The sequence below is a fragment of the Mizuhopecten yessoensis genome, unplaced genomic scaffold (assembly GCF_002113885.1).
Source record: "Mizuhopecten yessoensis strain PY_sf001 unplaced genomic scaffold, ASM211388v2 scaffold10967, whole genome shotgun sequence".
Classification (NCBI taxonomy): domain Eukaryota; kingdom Metazoa; phylum Mollusca; class Bivalvia; order Pectinida; family Pectinidae; genus Mizuhopecten; species Mizuhopecten yessoensis.
Window position 1 is genome coordinate 243,397 of NW_018408811.1, and position 20,377 is coordinate 263,773.

General features: G+C 35.6%; 1 long non-coding RNA gene across 1 annotated transcript in view; it reads right to left on the bottom strand.

Annotated features, from left to right (window-relative positions):
* The window catches only part of LOC110464145, a 41,415-nt gene that overhangs the window by 4,763 nt on the left and 16,275 nt on the right, over positions 1-20,377 (bottom strand). Inside the window, exon 2 of the long non-coding RNA XR_002464473.1 lies at positions 3,074-3,190. This is a non-coding gene — a long non-coding RNA (uncharacterized LOC110464145). The remainder of the gene's footprint in view (positions 1-3,073; positions 3,191-20,377) is intronic.

Consider the following 20,377-nt stretch of genomic DNA (forward strand, 5'->3'; position numbering starts at 1 on the left):
TATTGTAGACACTGAGGTACTGTAGACACTGAGGTATAGACACTGAGGTAAAGGCACTGAGGTATTGTAGACACTGAGGTATTGTAGACACTGAGGTATTGTAGACACTGAGGTAAAGACACTGATGTATTGTAGACACTGAGGTATTGTAGACACTGAGGTAAAGGCACTGAGGTATTGTAGACACTGAGGTATTGTAGACACTGAGGTATTGTAGACACTGAGGTATAGAAAATGTTAGAAAAATAATTTACTCACACCGAAGCGGCCTTTGTCAATTACAAGAAATTAAAAGAAATATGACAACAACAGTATTGGAATTATATATTGTATTTATCCAAACATGGTAGAAGTCAGTAAATATGAAATTTCGCAACCACTGCGAAATGCACAGGCATATGTCATTGTAAGTAGAATAAAACATAAATGTATTTTTACGCGCTTTTCTATTCCCTGAAAAATACTTTCTCAACTCATTTTCTGATAGTAGACTATACATGAATTACCTGTGATGAAACAAATCATCACGTCAGCAAATTAGCTGCATCTCTCAATATATATACTATAAGTAAATGTAAAACTTACTAAAAATTAAATAGTTGTTTCATTACTTCGTAGCCTGGCGGCTATTCAAGGAATATTTGCTTTGACAAATTGAAGCTGGGTAACGTTTAAATATTATGAATATGTGTGTGTGTGCAACAAAGCTAACCAGGCAGAAGATCCAGCCCAGACAGAAAACATGGCGATCCCGACTTGGAGCTGTCCTGGACGCCGGTCCCTATCCAGGACAGGCCCCAAATAAGGGGCCCCACACAGGTCTGTCTGACAACCCCCACAACCCACATAACAAACCGCATACCGCTAAATCAACAAACAACACGGGCCGGCCCCACAAAGGTGTAATGGATCCGCGACACTGTCCTGTGTCAACAGATCTACCCATGGTGAGGCTGTAACAACCGTTTTGATTGGCTGAGAGACGTCAAAACAGGTCCGCAACACAGTTACTGCGGCGCTGCTGTCAGTCATTGCGGCAAGGCGAACACGTGTTCCACATTCCGCGCGAGGACAGTCTGTGGTTGAAACGGAGGGAGAAAAAGTGGTCGGATGGTTTAATTATACAGTGGGCGATTCTGATGACGTGAGACATCATCCTGATAAATGACACACTCTAATAATGACATCATAGTCACGTGATTTATGTACAGTACTTTGTCGCTTTGTTCTATTACGTCTTTACTCATTGTCATGATAAGCTAACGTTTCTATACATTAGCTTCATCAGTAGTGTACATTTCTACGTTATATTTTCGGGTTTACAAACTAGATAATTAGGTAGAATACAATACCACGCCTTCACACACATATACCACCATATCCGCACGCACCTGCACACTTGCTTGCATATACAGAGTGCAATAATATGATAGTCGCACGCGTTCTCACTAGCTACTAGCTATCAGAGAGTGTAATACCACAAATACACGCATGCTTACACACACTTGGTACTTATGCTACCAGGTTTTTCTTTATCCTTAACATACTTGGTAACTATACCACGATATTCGTCACAATGTTTTGTTTTGTTTTGGTTATATAAGAAGAAAAGCAGCTTTGTACCCATTGATTTCGACCTGTTATATTTAAGTATATCATACTGAACATTGTAAGCAATTAAAGTAGGTTTGATTGGTTTGAACAATAAAAACAGGCAATAGATGATAACCAGACATTATGTATCGCTTAAAAATCAACAAAGTCAACAATCTGTTATCTCTCAAGAATCCATTTCCACCTAGAACTGGGTTTGTGTAATGTTTGAACATGTCTATACTACTTTAAGTCTATGTATGCTGAACAGTACCGTTAAACAAATGGCATGAGAAAACCTTTCACGAACAGGGAAGTCTTATACAAATACCTTTCACAAGATTATTTGTTGTTTTGCAGTAAAAAGACATTGAAGTTTCTGCCAAAGATGAACAAGGAATGCCATGTCTGTGCAACTGTTTCATTTTGCAACATTTTCCTGTAGATGTTTTGCAGTAGAGATGTGATAAAACAATTGTATATGATGAGGTACTACAGAGATATATACAAGCTTTACTAGTAAATTCTAGTACTAGCCATGTTTTTACCACTGCTTTCGGGTGACTGTTTCTCTAATGTCTAGCACTCTATCATACAAGTAGGATTAATAAAAGCAATATTATCCTACATGTCCATTAAGCTTAGTCTATGTAGAACACTGGAACATGAAATTGGCTCCCCTCGTTTATAGTAAAAAGTACTTCCAAATGTCTTGAAAATAATTCCCGACAGCAAACCTACTGGGCCAGTGATGTTGCAGGGACCAGAGGTGTATTTCAAGCCTTAAAATAACTTCTGTTTTTATAAAAGTTATAATCACATTACTTTTAGAATTTCTACTATCAACTAGTATCTTCAAAATACAGCGAGTTTGAGTGAAATACACTTATTATGGCCCTGCTCACTACTGCCTGCACTGCTACACTATCTGACTGGCACTCTCCTTTTTACTCCAAGTGCATATGATAATAAAACATAGACAATTTATGAATAGGATTATAAAATCATGTGTTTTAAAACCACTCAATTTTTTCATGTTTTTATATAATATAAACGTTTATTTGACAGTTGTCCTTTTACATGCCGTCCGGACTCGTATTTAGGAAACTGTTCTCATGCTCCAGTATGGATTTTGTCCTCAAACCAACATTCTTTTAACTTTCATATATCATAGGACACAAGAGCAAATTCTAAAAATATTATATGGCTTTTAGTCTCTCCAACATTCTCCAAAATCATTGACAAGATTGGATATTTTATTAATTAATAATCGGAACAAGAGATTTGGCTTGAGCGTAAAATCTGAGTTTGAGCATGATACCAGCTTGTTGAGTACAGACCCTGAAGCTTTGTTTAAGGTAGTCCATTTCCAAACTGTCTTTGAATCTTAAGTCCATAGTGGTTTTAACTGAAACTTTAAGGAATTAAGAAGATGCTTTCTCGCAGAATATAACAGACCTCACATGGTACATTTACCTACATCATTAAAACTTTTATTCATTGTACAAGTTGTGATTTCTTGTTTTACTGCTTGCCTTCCTTCTTCAATACGCTGCTAGACTCGGAACTTTTTTGGGTAACGATCCGACAGGGCTATCTGAAAAATATATAAAATATATTTTATATGTCGCTTATTTATCAAAATTACTCAACTAACCATTTTCCCGCTTAAATAAGGTTTCTGTTATTATTCCTGTTCTTTTGTTAGCCTGAACAATTCTCACTTTAAACCATTCTAACACCTTACTAATTTGTTATATCTGTTAAAGTGGGTTTTTTTCATCAAAGAATAGTCTTTGTGATGGTACACGTCTAAATGTCATGTCACAAACCTTGAAAGGCTGTCCGAATGAGGTTTGTGAGGAAATTTTCACCCAGGAAACTGTTAAACAAGTTTTGTGAGGGAATTTTTACCCAGGAGAGTGTTATTTAAGCTTTGTAGAGCTGTTGTAACCAAGGAGGTTGTGGTTGAAAGCACTTTTATCAGATGATTTAGATTTAGATCGTGAATTCCTACCCGGTCTATCTGCTGTGTAACTGACACACGATGTGGCAATGTAAACTTGACGTTTTAATTGTAGGAGCTAATATCGCCGTATAACGGTGCTTCACCTGGGAAATGTAACGATAATCTGTGTAATTAAGGGTTATCTACCCTGATCGTAACGATAATGGCGGTAATGATTGGCTGACCACTTTTCTCCTTGTTGTCAGCCCACGTGACACGGTCAGTCTGATTATGTAATCTGATGAACTGAGCTCTGGTTTGACTCTGGTTTTCATACATTTAATGAATACCATTTATTTCGCATATTGTGTTTAATAAAACATAATCAACACCCAGGTTATCTAGTACTCACCATCCATCAGAACCATTGTCATCTCACTTGAAATGAATTTAACCAGGAACATGTAAGATATTCACATATCCTTGCGATTTAATAAGGAGAACATATTCCTAACATTGAATTTAGACAATCAATGCTACCGAAAATCGAAAATTGTCAATTAAACGTCCACACTTTTACGAAATGGATCCGCATTAGTCAAATCGAAAAAGTTAATATTCGGCTATGACCACACAGTTATTACCGCAGTGTCCCCGTATGTTCCAAGGCATGATACTAATGTTTTATATTCTGTGTGTGTGTGTCCTAGTATACCCCACTGATGTTGAGAGACAGTGATTTACAAACCCTTATCTATTAGATCCAGTCCATTAACACAAAAGTACGTACGAGTAGCAAACCACAGGGGCCTTTGTTCATCACCTGACATATTTATGAAGTTCTAGCTCTTCTGTGAAAATAATTTTATGGCTCAGATTTATTTTCTAAATCTTCGATAACGGATCTGTAAATGGACGCATCGTGAGGTCCGAGGTGTATCAACCGACTAACCCTGGCGCTATCAAACGTTTATTGTTACTCTACCGTGAACCTAGGGATGCAAACGGTAGCGAGAGTATGCGACTTTATCTAAATTGTCACAAATATCCAATTAATATTGATCTACGCGGCCGGTTTTATTAAGAATATAAGCGGTCACGCTATTGTCGCTTAGGCCCTACTCGCCACGATTGCTGCTGGCCCACACCTGTTGCCGTGTACATGGCAAGTAGACATGACGTCAACAGATGTGTACCATCTGACACAGTTTACCTATATTGTACTTACCATTGTCCTAGAAAATACTATTCAATGACATAATATTATAACGGGTTAACACTGGGCACAACAAGGCGATCGAGATAGCCAATAACAACTATGTCTTTTATTTTTTTAAATATTACACACAATAACACTATTCACATGATCTCACTATCCACAGTGAAAGTAGTGGTTGTCAAGGTACCACTGGTTTAAACAGTAGTATAAGAGCAGGTAAGATTCAATTGGAGAATGTATAGCCCTCATTCCAGCAAATAAGTTTCAAAGACTTAATGTATATAACAAGCCTAGCCAAAAATAAAGTATTACATAGTTTCTAATTATTACGGGGATTCTATAAAAATCGAGGTATGCATAGCGAACACAACAAAACGTAGTGTGTTGTAGATTTTCTTAAACAGGAAAAAAGTGAAAGTATTCCAGGGGTATGCCTTAAAACTATAGCTTTTTCCAAGTCTTCAAAGCAAGTATGTTTTATTATTGTTTATTTCCGTGAGGCGATGTCAGATGCCGACTGGTGGTGGATATTCTTCTGTTTACCAAAATGTCAATTTAATGACATCACATATCACATTAAAATAATGTCACGTTTCGCGGAGGAAGAGAGAGTGAGGGAAGGTGAAACATTACGACAGACTGATAGTAGAATGCATCTGATTGGCGAAGCGCGGAAGAAGATATAAATCGATGTTATTAATTACACTACCCGAAGTTGCCTCTCCAATTTCGACGTTCTGAGGGCGGCCATTATTCTCTGCAAATATCATCATGGCATTTTCACAGAGCGTTACATATTGACAAAGCAATTAAGTAGCGCGCACACAATCACAACGAGACGTTTTTATGAGAAAATAAATGAACAACTAAGTACGTCCTGGTTGCTGTATTTGTTTTAATGGAAACAGTTTTGACTCTCCTCCTCTCATTAATATCTTGTAGTCAATCGGTGTTTCCGTCACTGCTGCTTTTAGTGTAAACCTCTGTTTTCTTTGAACGGATAAAGATAAAAGTTATAAACTTATAAGATGTACTGTTCTGTAGAATTAATTGGCATTTAAAGTAAAAGCAATGTAGAGATGTCGTGTTTTTATATAAATTATTTACCGATGTACAGCAAAGGATACTTTATATATCGATACATTAAATCTTAAGTGATTTCCCCAAAAAACGACAACATTGTAAGTTGAATGTGCCAGAATCTAACATATTCTTATAATTAATATACAATTTAAATCCCTTTCAGAAAATGTAAATGTGCATATTTCGGAAATTTTGAAAAAATATAAACGATGACATATATTTCTCCCAACAAAGCACAAACATTTATAAATATTATGATATATCTATAAGTTAACTTCGCATAATACAAAACAAAAACTATTTGGTCGCTGAAGATGTATGTAAAGGACAGTTTGTTCTTTCAGTAACCTTCCATATTTTTGATCTTATTGGAAATGCCTACATGTACCAACTATGATTAATTCACTCGAAATGTGCTTTTCATAACGCCGGAAGTGGAAATGGGACATATACTCTATCATAAGAACCGGACAGTGGTTTTGTTATCCGGATTCTTGCATTCTATTTAAGTGCTTTTTATAATATACTGGACCATTAACTTAAAATCTGACGGCTAAATTTGGACTTGTGGTATTCCATAGATGGGCGACTGCGGTGAAAACTGAGAACTAATTTTGGGTCTCCGACTCGTGCCGATGGGTCATGCTTAACGAATATGCTATACCGTAGCAGTTGGAACCGGGGTCATCTGGTGCAAAAATCATATAGGTTCTGTGCATGTATACTAGTTGTATTTAACTCAAACCAGTAGTTCGAAAATTTGAGCATTTTAAGCTACAAAATAGGCTTTCAAATTATGAAAACTCAATTCGCAATGTACAACATTAATTTAAAACTCCCTTGGATAATCTTACATACTGGGATTTCCATACTAATAACTTAATACTAATACTCAAACCTCGTCTAAATACTAACACGTTTCTAGTTACAATTACATACTAACATTGCTCTAGTTACAATTACATACTAACATTGCTCTAGTTACAATCACATACTAACATTGCTCTAGTTACAATTTCATACTAACATTGCTCTAGTTACAATTATATACTAACATTGCTCTAGTTACAATTATATACTAACATTGCTCTAGTTACAATTACATACTAACATTGCTCTAGTAATAACTAAATGATAGTACTCTATTAGTTACATCGACATATCAACACTTCCTCGTTTACACTCACAATCTACCAGTCACAATTATTTACTAATATTCCCCTAGTCACTACTAGATACTTACACTTCCCAAGTCACAACTACATACCAACAATACCCTAGCGACAGTTACATACTAGTGACGATGATACGGCTAGTATGTCAGTGAATGTCAAAAACAGAAGGTCTAAAGATATTTCTATTCGTGAATATTTGTGTCCCGAAACCGTGATATCTGTACCTTTTAATGATTAACATCTAGACTATAAAGTTGAATAATTCCGAAACAATGTGAAGAAATACCCGTAAATTGAGACTGCAAGTAAAGTGCTACGATTAAAACAATAAGATAATGTAGTCAGCAGGAAACGTTATAAATAACGGCATATTCCTTCTGTTTAAAGACAAAAAGCAGATGAGTTTAAATTGTGATTGTTCAACAACGTCCATAAGTTTTCCAAGGTTTGTGAAACAAAATCGAAAACTTATTGAAATTATTTTGATGTTAAGATAGCTGGTGATAAAAGCGTATTGCAAAAAATTGTCAACAAAGAGCTAAGGTGTCACTTCATCAGATATTTCCGATTTTTATCAAATATCCTTGACTTGTTATAATTATTTAGCAATTATAACTTAGCGCCATATCATGTGACAACCGATCCAAAGAAAACATTTTCTTTGTAATTCCTTCTGACACTTGCGACCATTTACATGTTCAGTCCTGTTCTAATGTTAAGATAAATTAAAAACCAAATAACGAGAAAAACAAATTCCACAATGAATGACAGCAAGTTTTTAACAAAGTGTTTGGTGTGTGTACTTTTAACAGTATGCCTAAGTGTGTAGACGGACTAGATAATGCATGTATCACTGAGAGAAAAAATAATGTTAGCTCAGTCTGTCTAGGTTAATTTAATCTAGAGAGGAATAATGAAACTTACTCCATTATTAATACATAACCGCATTAGAGCATATCATCGGGAGAGAAACTAATTATTCACCTGTTTTAATTAATAGTTAGTTTCTTAGCAGCATTGCCGCCAAAAGACATAATTAAAGATGCTTTCAATTTAGCAGTGACATAAAAAGAAATGAAGAACATCCTTGGACAGTCGTCAGTCCAATGAGTTGGCTGACCTGTTATATTGTATCATCTGTTCTAAAGACCAATATATACTACTATTGATAAAAATACGTTTGTAGATATACTGTTACAGCGAGTTAACAAAACCACCGTCTTACGTTATGAGGAACGAAATAAATTTACTAGCTTAAAAACATATACAAATAATATAACTGTAATTATCTGAGTAGGCTGTCTTAAATAATGTAGTCCTAAAATATCGCTATCCGACTGAATGGTATTCTTTTTTAATGAACAGCTTCATGATAAAGTTGTCGATAAGACTAAGTTATTGTTTTCCTTTTTCTCTCAACATAGATATTGCATAAATACATTATAGACACATACATAAAGTAGAAAGTACTCATTTATCATCAGTTTTTCCATGGACATAGCTATGCTGTAACAGGGAAAATGAACCTGGCATTGATTTATTAAACACAGTCAAGCATTTTTTAGTAGTTTTTAAGTCTTTTACTTTCATATGCTAAAGATCCTTGTCTGCGACATTCATATCTACAGATGATGGTTCATTATATAATACCCTACAAAATAAGATATAATCTCGTTCAAAATCTGGAAAATGAATGAAATGTACTTTTAGTTACTAACAAAGGTTAAATTCGTATCCACTTTCTGTATTTGTATCACCGTGTTAAGTGATACATACTGCACTATAATTGCATTGTTATAATCTCGTTCATTATAAGCTAGTATACGCTGGAGCACCGTGCCTGGACATCAGCTGCTCTAAGTATCCCCGTTATGTACTATTTATCACAGAATTTGCATTATTCCATGCCGATCGACATGCGAGACGGACAGATAGTCCAAAGTTACAGTGCAGACGTTTATAGTACTGATGATGGTTACGGAATGGTACTCTGGTGTATACTAGCTTATAATGAAAGACATTGTAAGAAATATCCTCACTCCACACAGGTTCAAACCATTTTCTTCCCCATGATACTAAGTTTGGCATACAATGAATTCCTCTGTATTTTTCATGCATGAAAATTTTACCATGAACATTTTTTCTTGTGACACATTTATTATCTGGTATAACCTCATATTATTTTACACACTGAGTGACACCTATTCTGTATAATATTTTCTTTCTAAACAACATCTTTATATCTTATATTCCAAACCAATATTATAGTTAATTGTTACAACCCGCTATTGCTTGGAATTGTATGTACTTTAAAGGAGAGGAATTGTATAGGCTTTGCCTGTTGCCCAATTCCCATTAAACCTGATTTATTTTATTTAAAATTTTGGAATGAAATATAAGTCGAGCCAATTAATTTAATATCAGGTTTGATTGTTTTCAAAATATTTATATACACTTCACAATGTAGTTTTGTGCTCTTTCTGATATCAATGCTTCAAATTTGGACAGGAACTAAAACTATCATCCATATATATAGGGGAAAAATCATCAATTTAAATTAGCTTAGCCACAATGAGAAAAATGCATGCACCAGCACCAGCCATAACGACGGACGGAATATCGGATTAAATTCCTCACATGCTCTAAATAACATTCAATTTTGCTGTTATATGACCATCTCCCCAAGGTGTAATTGTTTGAACTAATGGCAGCTAGAGTTGGTAGGTCTATCCATGTGGTACATGTTTATTATGTAGAGTTCAATGTTGCGTTTGTTTGCAATCAAAATTATTTTGTTTTTGGTAAACGCATCCTAAACATTTTATATAACCACTACAAAGATAACGGTAAGAGAATGCCTCTGAAATGGTAGGATCGTGTTTTAACTTTGACCTTTTTACATTGTGAATGCTATTTCCTTTTCCTTCTATATGGAAAAGTCCAGTCTAAACAGTTCATTACCACCATGTTTAAACAGATCACACACTTTACCAGTCCCTCAGCTCTGTTGGAGTTCGATTTCTCACACTACAGCCATATCACTTCATGTGTAATGGTTTTATCCAGGACGTTATCCTCTTCATACACTAGATCCAATCAAGCTCTGTGGTTAAAAATTAACTTTAACAGAATTGTGAAAATGAGTTAATTCGAATATCAGTTATTTTATTCATCTAGGAATATCCTTTCAAAATATGATTCTCATAACTTGATAATATCTCTGGGTTTTTGTAATGTTCTCTCATTCAACTACCATTCAGTTAGTGTAAGGGATCGTTGTTGTGTTGTGCGTTGATATGATTAATAAAACAGTATTTCATCTACTTCACATGATCTATTTCTGTAACGTAATTTGACATATAGGTATTAAAAGCGTTTTATTATCCAAAAACCTAACACTTCATATCTTGGCTTATCTTTTGAGATCCAACTTTGTCTTCTAATAACCATCATTTTGAGCAATTTGGATGATTCTTACTTTCGATAAGACTTTAAAAACCTTTCGGCAATGTTGTATAACCTTTATTATCCTCATCAGACATATTACCCTGAGGTATAACTACGTTTTCTATCACCTTTCACAACACCAGTGTATTTTGCCTTGATCCGGTTGTATTTACATATTTATACCCAATTGTACAATGATCAAGATAGGTACAGATGAACTGACAAGGAGTATACGAAAAGATGATGATCAAACAGATTAAGTAAATCGTCATCTAATATTTCACAACAATTAATCAGATAAAAGTATTTGCAAAATTAAAAATTTTCAATGTTGGTGCAGGTTCCTAGTTTAAGATAAAAGTCTGCACTGGAACATAACTTCATTATTACGATATCGTAATCACTTAACCTGACGCCTCCACCTGTTTTGTTTCCTCCTCTTCCCTCTGTTCTATCGGTTCTCTTATGTGTCCGTCTCTGGCCAAAAGAGGTCAAAGGCTTCCAAATAACCTAGCCTAGCCCGATAACCCATGGGAACCCCTCCACTTTCCTGATTTAGTACCCATACGAAGTCGTATGTAAATTTTATTTCCGTCCCTGAGACTCGCCTCGAGATGCCATGAGCCGGTGTCCGAACACGCGATAGGTCAATCTGATATCTCTGTCTGTTCAGACCCTCAAGTTTATTCCTAAACAATGAGGCATATACCCGTATCAATACATTATAGGTGACACAGGATCAGGGGTGGGGAGAACCCCCTTCCAAACACACAGCGTTGATACATTCATCAGTCAGCTTCACAGCTAGTACAATGCTTTTTTTAAAGGTCAGCTTGCAGCCATTTTGAATTCCTTTATTCCCAATTACGTTTTCTGCCCTATAGCATACATACCAACGGAAAGCCTAATCAACGTATTTAATAAAATAGGCAATACATGACTTTGGATATCGACGCTTTAGAATGCCCGGTTAAGCCTGCTATGCTGTGTGCCTGGAGGACCACAGGGATGTAAGACCGCAATGTGGGGAGCAGTAAACCATCCCCGAGAGACGGTTCTATCTACCCGACAGTCCGACCTCAACAACCATATAGATTTACATACGGAGTGGAAATCGACAGCTCACAACTCTCCCAGGACCAGTGGCATTTCCCTTTTAATTAAAACGTACGAAAATACATGTTAATTTAACTTTTTATTATAATAAAATGTGGCAAGTTACGACTTTGGTGATTTCGGTGAGCACTTTTAGGTTGAGATAAAGTTAATGAAACAAAGTGAATGCACCAAGTTTTTCTAAGGTGATCCTCCAGGTACTACAGAGTGTAAAGTGTACATACTGGTTTTGATTTACAATGTAGGTAGTTTTCCTTACATCACCACTGCGTGGCTTTATTATTCCTCTCTAAGTGGCACTTTTTAGGTTATTCAAAGTAAGAACCTTTAAGGTGAACTTGGGTTGCAGTTCAGAGATAAAAATCGTTTCACCCAGAAATAATAGCGAACAACACATTGACTGGTAGTGTGAAGACTACCACAATTCAAAGTAAATGTAGAATTAGTCAGAAAATATTGCATTGTCATTCAAGTACACATTTTACTCAAATGCGGTGTTAAACTGTATGGACTTGAACTTAGTACGGGGAAAAAATACAAGATTCATTTTAACAAATGTGTGAAAATAATTGAATTATGTCTACAACCTTACTAATTGCTTTGTGGATCAAACTTCTCTGTGTCACTACATTATACAGGGTGGGTTACTTATAGTTCACAATGTTTGTAACTGAAGTAATAGTGTTAGCAAAAAATAACCACGGTGACACATCAGTTGTGATTTGAGAATGAAGTATATCGTGAATATTGATTCCTAATTAATTTTGATTGCAGTTTGTTTTTCTTTGAAGTTAAACTCGTGCATTCTTTGTGCATTTTTTTTATTCAAAGCATGAAATCGATAACAGACATGTCTGTGTTAAATAGCATTTATTTCGGGCTGATCTTTGTCTTTAAAACATGAATACCAAAATTTTCTGCATCGAAAGAGCTGTCAAGAACTTCTTTCTTCTTTTGAAAATAAAGATATATCTGCATACATATATATTTCAGGTTATATATAGAACATCACATTTCAACAATTAACGTAAATATACATCGCAAACACTTCCATGTCTATATTAACTGGCAGACCAAGGTATCCTCAAACATGGCTACGCTTTGACGGAATTTTTCTATTGTTTTTAACTGTAGAATCGTTGCAACATAGATTGTCCGTTGTAGTTATTGCAATTTGCAGTGTTTTTTTGAAATAACAATATTCCAGAAAGATGGAAAAAGAGGAAATACCGAAGATAAGTCTGAATATCACTGTAGTTTATAAAAGTAAGTACCGACGATTCAGATGATGCGACAATAATACGGAATCATTTGAAGTCTTTTGTTTTTGTAACGAGGTAAGTAATGACATTAGAAATAAATCCAAAATATCTAGTGTACATTCCTCAGAATCTACAAGGAATGGATGACATTCTGCTGCAAAGAATAGCTAACATTCCGACAGGCTCACCGATTCTTCTGCTCATTCGTCATCACAATGGCACGTGTTTTTATTTCTGGTGGAAGCTTTATTCATCATCAAGTATCTACAAAGAAATGAAATTTATTACCTGTGTCCCAGCCTTACGCTCTTACCTTACCTGGGGGTGTGTATTGCTGCGCCAAACAAAGCGACGCTCACCTGAGGATCGTTAATACTTAGGTAATGTTACGTTTTAGTTCCAATTGTGTCAAAAACCACCTTTGAATTTCATTTGATAGCTGACAAAAATGTTTTAAATAATAACATATTTCGAATTTAAATGCAAATTTGACGTATTCCAGCAAACACCTGTGATACGATGTGGAAATATAATATGGCGGTCCGGCGTCCGTTTTTTGACATTAATATCTCACTGGATTAACCAGCTGACAGCTTGGTTAGTATCAAGGTAATTTTTAGTATAAACTCTTATCTGAAGCCTGAGTCATAATAGTTATATTCAATATTTCTTATCTTGTTTAGTATTAGGAAAACGTATCTGCATACAGTGGTTAAACTGTGATATCACCACAGACGTGTCATTTCCATGGACGATAAACCTGACAGTAATGTTTAAGCTGACAACACTGAGTATAATGAGTTTCGTAAAATAGAGTCACAAAGCTGTTACACCGTGACCTTGACTTTAGTGTTCCAGGGGTGACGTAGGTTAATATGTAACAAGAAACAATGAAATTGTAACTGGTTTCAAAGTTAGAGGAGTCAGCCATAGAAAAACATATTTTACATTCGGGAAAATCAGACACAAAAAAGGTATTTTCTTGGCTGTTTTTAAGCAATGTTCATAAAAAATCTTATGACGGTAATATATGGTGGGTTTTTTTCAATGCAACATTTCTCTACATATTTACAGAATATGATACGTATTTACTGGGATATATATAGCAATAATTCCTGACATATTTAAGATATATTATCTTTATTTCTTCAAAGAAGTTTGTATTTACAAATTAATTATTTACATTAGAAGGCAAATAATTATCATTAAGCATCCATGTAGAGATCTATGCTAAAAGAAAAGAAAATATAGTTTTGAACCATTTGACATACATGTGATAACACATTGAGTCTGAAACATAAGTCAATACACTAATATGTATTCATCTTACATCTCAGTTTGCACGAGAGTATCGCTTGTATGTTTCATGACAGTTTTATATCGAGTGAAATGCATCCATTCGTGCAACATACGAATGCAATCTGAGACGTCAGATAAAAACTTCAGGGGTAATGCTTTTATTAAACACTAAAACATGTTCTAGATATTATATTGTCGTGGAAACTCTTCTCATTATGTTCTGGCATTCATGTTTAAGTTGCTTAACGAAAACGTGGACCTACCAACACCTAAAAATGTGTTCTGGCTACTGGGATAACATGTTTTATCACTACAGTAAAAGTACTAGGGATTGCATGGCCTGAACCTCGGCTGTATCACTACAGTAAAAATACTAGGTATCGCATGGCCTGCACCTAGGCTGTATCACTATAGTAAAAATACTAGGTATTCGGCTGTATCACTACAGTAAAAAAACTAGGTATCTCATGGCCTGAACTTCGGCTGTATCACTACAGTAAAAATATTAGGGATCTCATGGCCTGAACCTCGGCTATATCACTACAGTAAAAAGACTAGGTATTGCATGGCCTGCACCTCGCCTGTATCACTACAGTAAAAATATTAGGTATCACATGGCCTGAACCTCGGCTGTATCCCTACAGTAAAAATATTAGGTATCACATGGCCTGAACCTCGGCTGTATACACCTAAAAATGTGTTCTGGCTACTGGGATAACATGTTTTATCACTACAGTAAAAGTACTAGGTATTGCGTGACCTGCACCTCGGCTGTATCACTATAGTAAAAATACTAGGTATGATGTAACAGTAAAAATACTAGGTATCTCATGGCCTGTACCTTGGCTGGATCACTACAGTAAAAATACTAGGTATCGCATGGCCTGAACCTCGGCTATATCACTACAGAAAAAATACTAGGTATTGCATGGCCTGCACCTCGCCTGTATCACTACAGTAAAAATATTAGGTATCTCATGGCCGGAACCTCGGCTGTATCACTACAGGAAAGGTACTAGGTATTGCCTGGCCTGAATCTCGGCTGTATCACTACAGTAAAAGTAGTAGGTATTGCATGCACTGAACCTCGGCTGTATCACTACAATAAAAATACTAGGTATCTCATGGCCTGTACATTGGCTGTATCACTACAGTAAATATACTAGGTATCTCATGGCCTATACCTTGGCTGTATCACTACAGTAAAAGTAGTAGGTATTGCATGCACTGAACCTCGGCTGTATCACTACAATAAAAATACTAGGTATCTCATGGCCTGTACCTTGGCTGTATCCCTTCAGTAAAAATACTAGGTATCTCATGGCCTGTACCTTGGCTGGATCACTACAGTAAAAATACTAGGGATTGCATGGCCTGCACCTCGGCGTGATCACTACAGTAAAAATACTATGTATCTCATGGCCTGAACCTCGGCTTTATCACTACAGTAAAAGTACTAGGTATTGCATGTCCTGCACCACGGCTGTATCACTACAGTAAAAGTAGTAGGTATTGCATGCACTGAACCTCGGCTGTATCACTACAGGAAAAATATTAGGTATCTCATGGCCTGAACCTTGACCGTATTACTACAGTAAAAGTACTAGGGATTGCATGGCCTGATCCTCGCCTGTATCACTACAGTAAAAATATTAGGTATCACATGGCCTGAACCTCGGCTGTATACACCTAAAAATGTGTTCTGGCTACTGGGATAACATGTTTTATCACTACAGTAAAAGTACTAGGTATTGCATGTCCTGCACCACGGCTGTATCACTACAGTAAAAGTAGTAGGTATTGCATGCACTGAACCTCGGCTGTATCACTACAATAAAAATACTAGGTATCTCATGGCCTGAACATCGGCTGTATCACTACAGTAAAAAATTCAGCTGTATCACTACAGTAAAAATATTAGGGATCTCATGGCCTGAACCTCGGCTTTATCACTACAGTAAAAATACTAGTTATCTCATGGCCTGAACCTCGGCAGAATCACTACAGTAAAAATACTAGGTATCGCATGGCCTGCACCTAGGCTGTATCACTATAGTAAAAATACTAGGTATGATGTAACAGTAAAAATACTAGGTATCTCATAGCCTGAACCTCGGCTGTATCATTACAGTAAATATACTAGGTATCTCATGGCCTGTACATTGGCTGTATCACTACAGTAAAAGTAGTAGGTATTGCATGCACTGAACCTCGGCTGTATCACTACAGGAAAAATATTAGGTATCTCATGGCCGGAACCTCGGCTGTATCACTACAGGAAAAATATTAGGTATCTCATGGCCTGAACCTTGACCGTATTACTACAGTAAAAGTACTAGGGATTGCATGGCCTGATCCTCGCCTGTATCACTACAGTAAAAATATTAGGTATCTCATGGCCCGAACCTCGGCTGTATCACTACAGGAAAAATACTAGGTATCGCATGGCCTGCACCTAGGCTGTATCACTATAGTAAAAATACTAGGTATGATGTAACAGTAAAAATACTAGGTATCTCATGGCCTGTACCTTGGCTGTATCACTACAGTAAAAGTACTAGGTATTGCACGGCCTGAACTTCGGCTGTATCACTACAGTAAAAAATTCAGCTGTATCACTACAGTAAAAATACTAGGTATCGCATGGCCTGCACCTAGGCTGTATCACTATAGTAAAAATACTAGGTATGATGTATGTAATAAAATAAGTGTTTGTGCATTCAAAGTCATTAAAGCAAATGTACAATGGATTTTTTTTATCTAGCATATGGGCCATTCTGTAGTTATATCACCATGTTAAATAATAGGTGCAGCGGTTTTATCGTATAATTTTTAACAGTAATATGGCCAAATCCATTTAGTTTGACATTCGAGGCATTAGAGATAGTTTTGTTTGTGAACAGCTTTGAGACGACCTACGAACTATGTTGTGATAAAGCGGTACATAAGAACCTCGATTTATTATTATAAGTAGATAAAGTGTTTACATTTAGAATACTGTGGATGATAGTTAGCTTATTAACATTAGATATGTAATTCTAGTTAAGAGGAATAGACTTAACTCCTTAAGAAGCTATAGTCATTTCATTTACCATGACTTTTCCTCCTTCCGATACACACCTAAAATACAATTGTTTTTCTGTGTAGATTTCTTGGAAAGTACACACTTACTAACCCTGATAAAACAAACCATAGCGTAAATGTAAACATGCTTCCAAGATATTCACTACCATGGAAATGGAAAATTCATAATTGGCTTCAAAATCACGAATCTGTAACGAAATGAATGAATAACTAGAAGAGTTTCTCTTACCTTAGATAAAAAAAAACGTCAGACGATAAAAAACCTTAGATAAAAAACACATCTTCAAATTGTTTCAAAGACGACCGTGAAACTTCATACAAAAAAAAAGACAAAACAACATACTGCGAAAATATAGCCCTGATGTGTTCAGGTGTGCGTGCACGTGGAACAGGAATACCCAATTCCGGCATGTCACCACAACAGGTACAATTGTATTGATTATTTGTCGGTAACTGGATTCAAAACCACCGCAGAAAATTGATAAAAATGCCAGTTCAACACGATATTTGCGTTGGATTTGAGAATAAGAAACATGTTTCCAATATAGCGTTTTAAACGTCAGACGTCACGTTATGGTATGTTCGTTCCACCATAACAGACGTCACGTTATGGTATGTTCGTTCCACCATAACAGACGTCACGTTATGGTATGTTCGTTCCACCATAACAGACGTCACGTTATGGTATGTTCGTTCCACCATAACAGACGTCACGTTATGGTATGTTCGTTCCACCATAACAGACGTCACGTTATGGTATGTTCGTTCCACCATAACAGACGTCACGTTATGGTATGTTCGTTCCACCATAACAGACGTCACGTTATGGTATGTTCGTTCCACCATAACAGACGTCACGTTATGGTATGTTCGTTCCACCATAACAGACGTCACGTTATGGTATGTTCGTTCCACCATAACAGACGTCACGTTATGGTATGTTCGTTCCACCATAACAGACGTCACGTTATGGTATGTTCGTTCCACCATAACAGACGTCACGTTATGGTATTTTCGGTCCACCATAACAGACGTCACGTTATGGTATTTTCGGTCCACCGTAACAGACGTCACGTTATGGTATGTTCGTTCCACCGTAACAGACGTCACGTTCTGGTCAGTTCGTTCCACCGTAACAGACGTAAAGACGTGCTTTTGACAATGTTATACTACACGTTTGTTACTGTGATATCCTAACATGGGGATTCATTGGTAAATTGCACGAAACACATCTCTTTGAACTAATTGGAGAAAGCCAAATATTTCCATTGAAATATGCTTATAAATACCAAGTTCCAATGTGCAACACTGAGATTATTGATACACTGGAATGAGCAACTGAGCAACAGATTTTAGGAGTGGCGTATTCCCATATTGAAATTGTAGAATTCTCTATTTGTAAATTGTAGAATTCTCTATTTGTAAATTGTAGAATTCTCTATTTGTAAATTGTAGAATTCTCTATTTGTAAATCGAATTTAATTTGACAATATTCCTATATGTTTAATGTGTTAGCGCTCTCAGCAGCATTTGTCGATGAAACCATTTGGTATATTATGTACAGCGCTATGGTCTGAATTTTTCTGCTGGTAGATCAGTAATTGAAACTGCACTTTTTCTGTATAATTTCCCATATATTGATAAGTCTGTATAGGTTTGAAAACAATTGGTTTTAACCATATATTTCAAACGTTTTAGGTATGATAAAAACGATTAAATCCAAGATCACTGCAGCTAGTCAAAATATATCGATTTCATTATATAATTCATAAACAAAACTAAGTCAATTTTAGCGAAAAACATCAACCCTGTTATACTTATCTCTGCCTTTTGGTTTTGCAATGTTAACTCACGAGATAAATTAAACTTCCTCGTAGTTTGCTCTGCTGTTCAAAACTTGTACATTTAACCCCCGTACAACACAACGGGAAACGCCTTGGTATTGGCTGAGGAGGTATATAATCATTAAGACCAATTTCTACATAACTATTGATTTATTTTAAAATATATACGATTTTCAGACAGCTGCTTGTTCAGAAATGTATTTGACATTGGACTGTATTAATGGTACTTAATATAGCCATCTTAAACAATTTAGATATAGCCAGGATAATGCCTCAACCACGTTCATAGCCCTATTTTGATTTCCTGGTCTTTGTACATTGTTGCTATTATTTCCTTTTCTCATTGTTTTGGGATTTACTTATAATTTGTTTATGATCATATTAATCCACCCAGTGTGTTAATTATTACCTTAAAAAGCTAATACACTATTACATACAACGTCGGTGTATTGATGTATTCATATCATCACTAATAAATGTGAGGACTCGACTATTTCGTAACGTTCTCTCGTTGAGCTTCATTTCAGTTAGTTTATTTGATTATGTAATTACTTTTACATGTATATAGAGTCAAAACAGAAACGTGTTCGAAGTCACAACAAATATCTGTTTCAGGACACTATGGTAAAGAAGGCGTTTCGGAATTCATTTTTCTTCCTTTTTTAAAATAATTTCGTTTAAATATAACAGATACTGTCAATAAATACTTACATGTACATAACAGTTATTCCCGATAAATAATTACGTTTTTATATAAAAGTTATTCCTGATAAATACTTATCAATTATTCCCGATATAAATTTACCGGTATATATTTATCTAACAGTTATTCCCGATACACATTTACTGGTATATATAACAGTTATTCCCGATACACATTTACTGGAATATATAACAGTTATTTCCGATACATATTTACTGGTATATTTAACAGTTTTCCCGATACATATTTACTGGTATATATAACAGTTATTCCCGATACATATTCACTGGTATATATAACAGTTATTCCCGATACATATTTACTGGTATATATAACAGTTATTCTCGATACACATTTACTAGTATATATAACAGTTATTCCCGATACATTTTCACTGGTATATATCACAGTTATTACCGATACATTTTCACTGGTATATGTAACAGTTATTACCGATACATTTTCACTGGTATATGTAACAGTTATTCCCGATACATATTTACTGGTATATATAACAGTTATTCTCGATACACATTTACTGGTTTATATAACAGTTATTCCCGATACATATTCACTGGTATATATAACAGTTATTCCCGATACA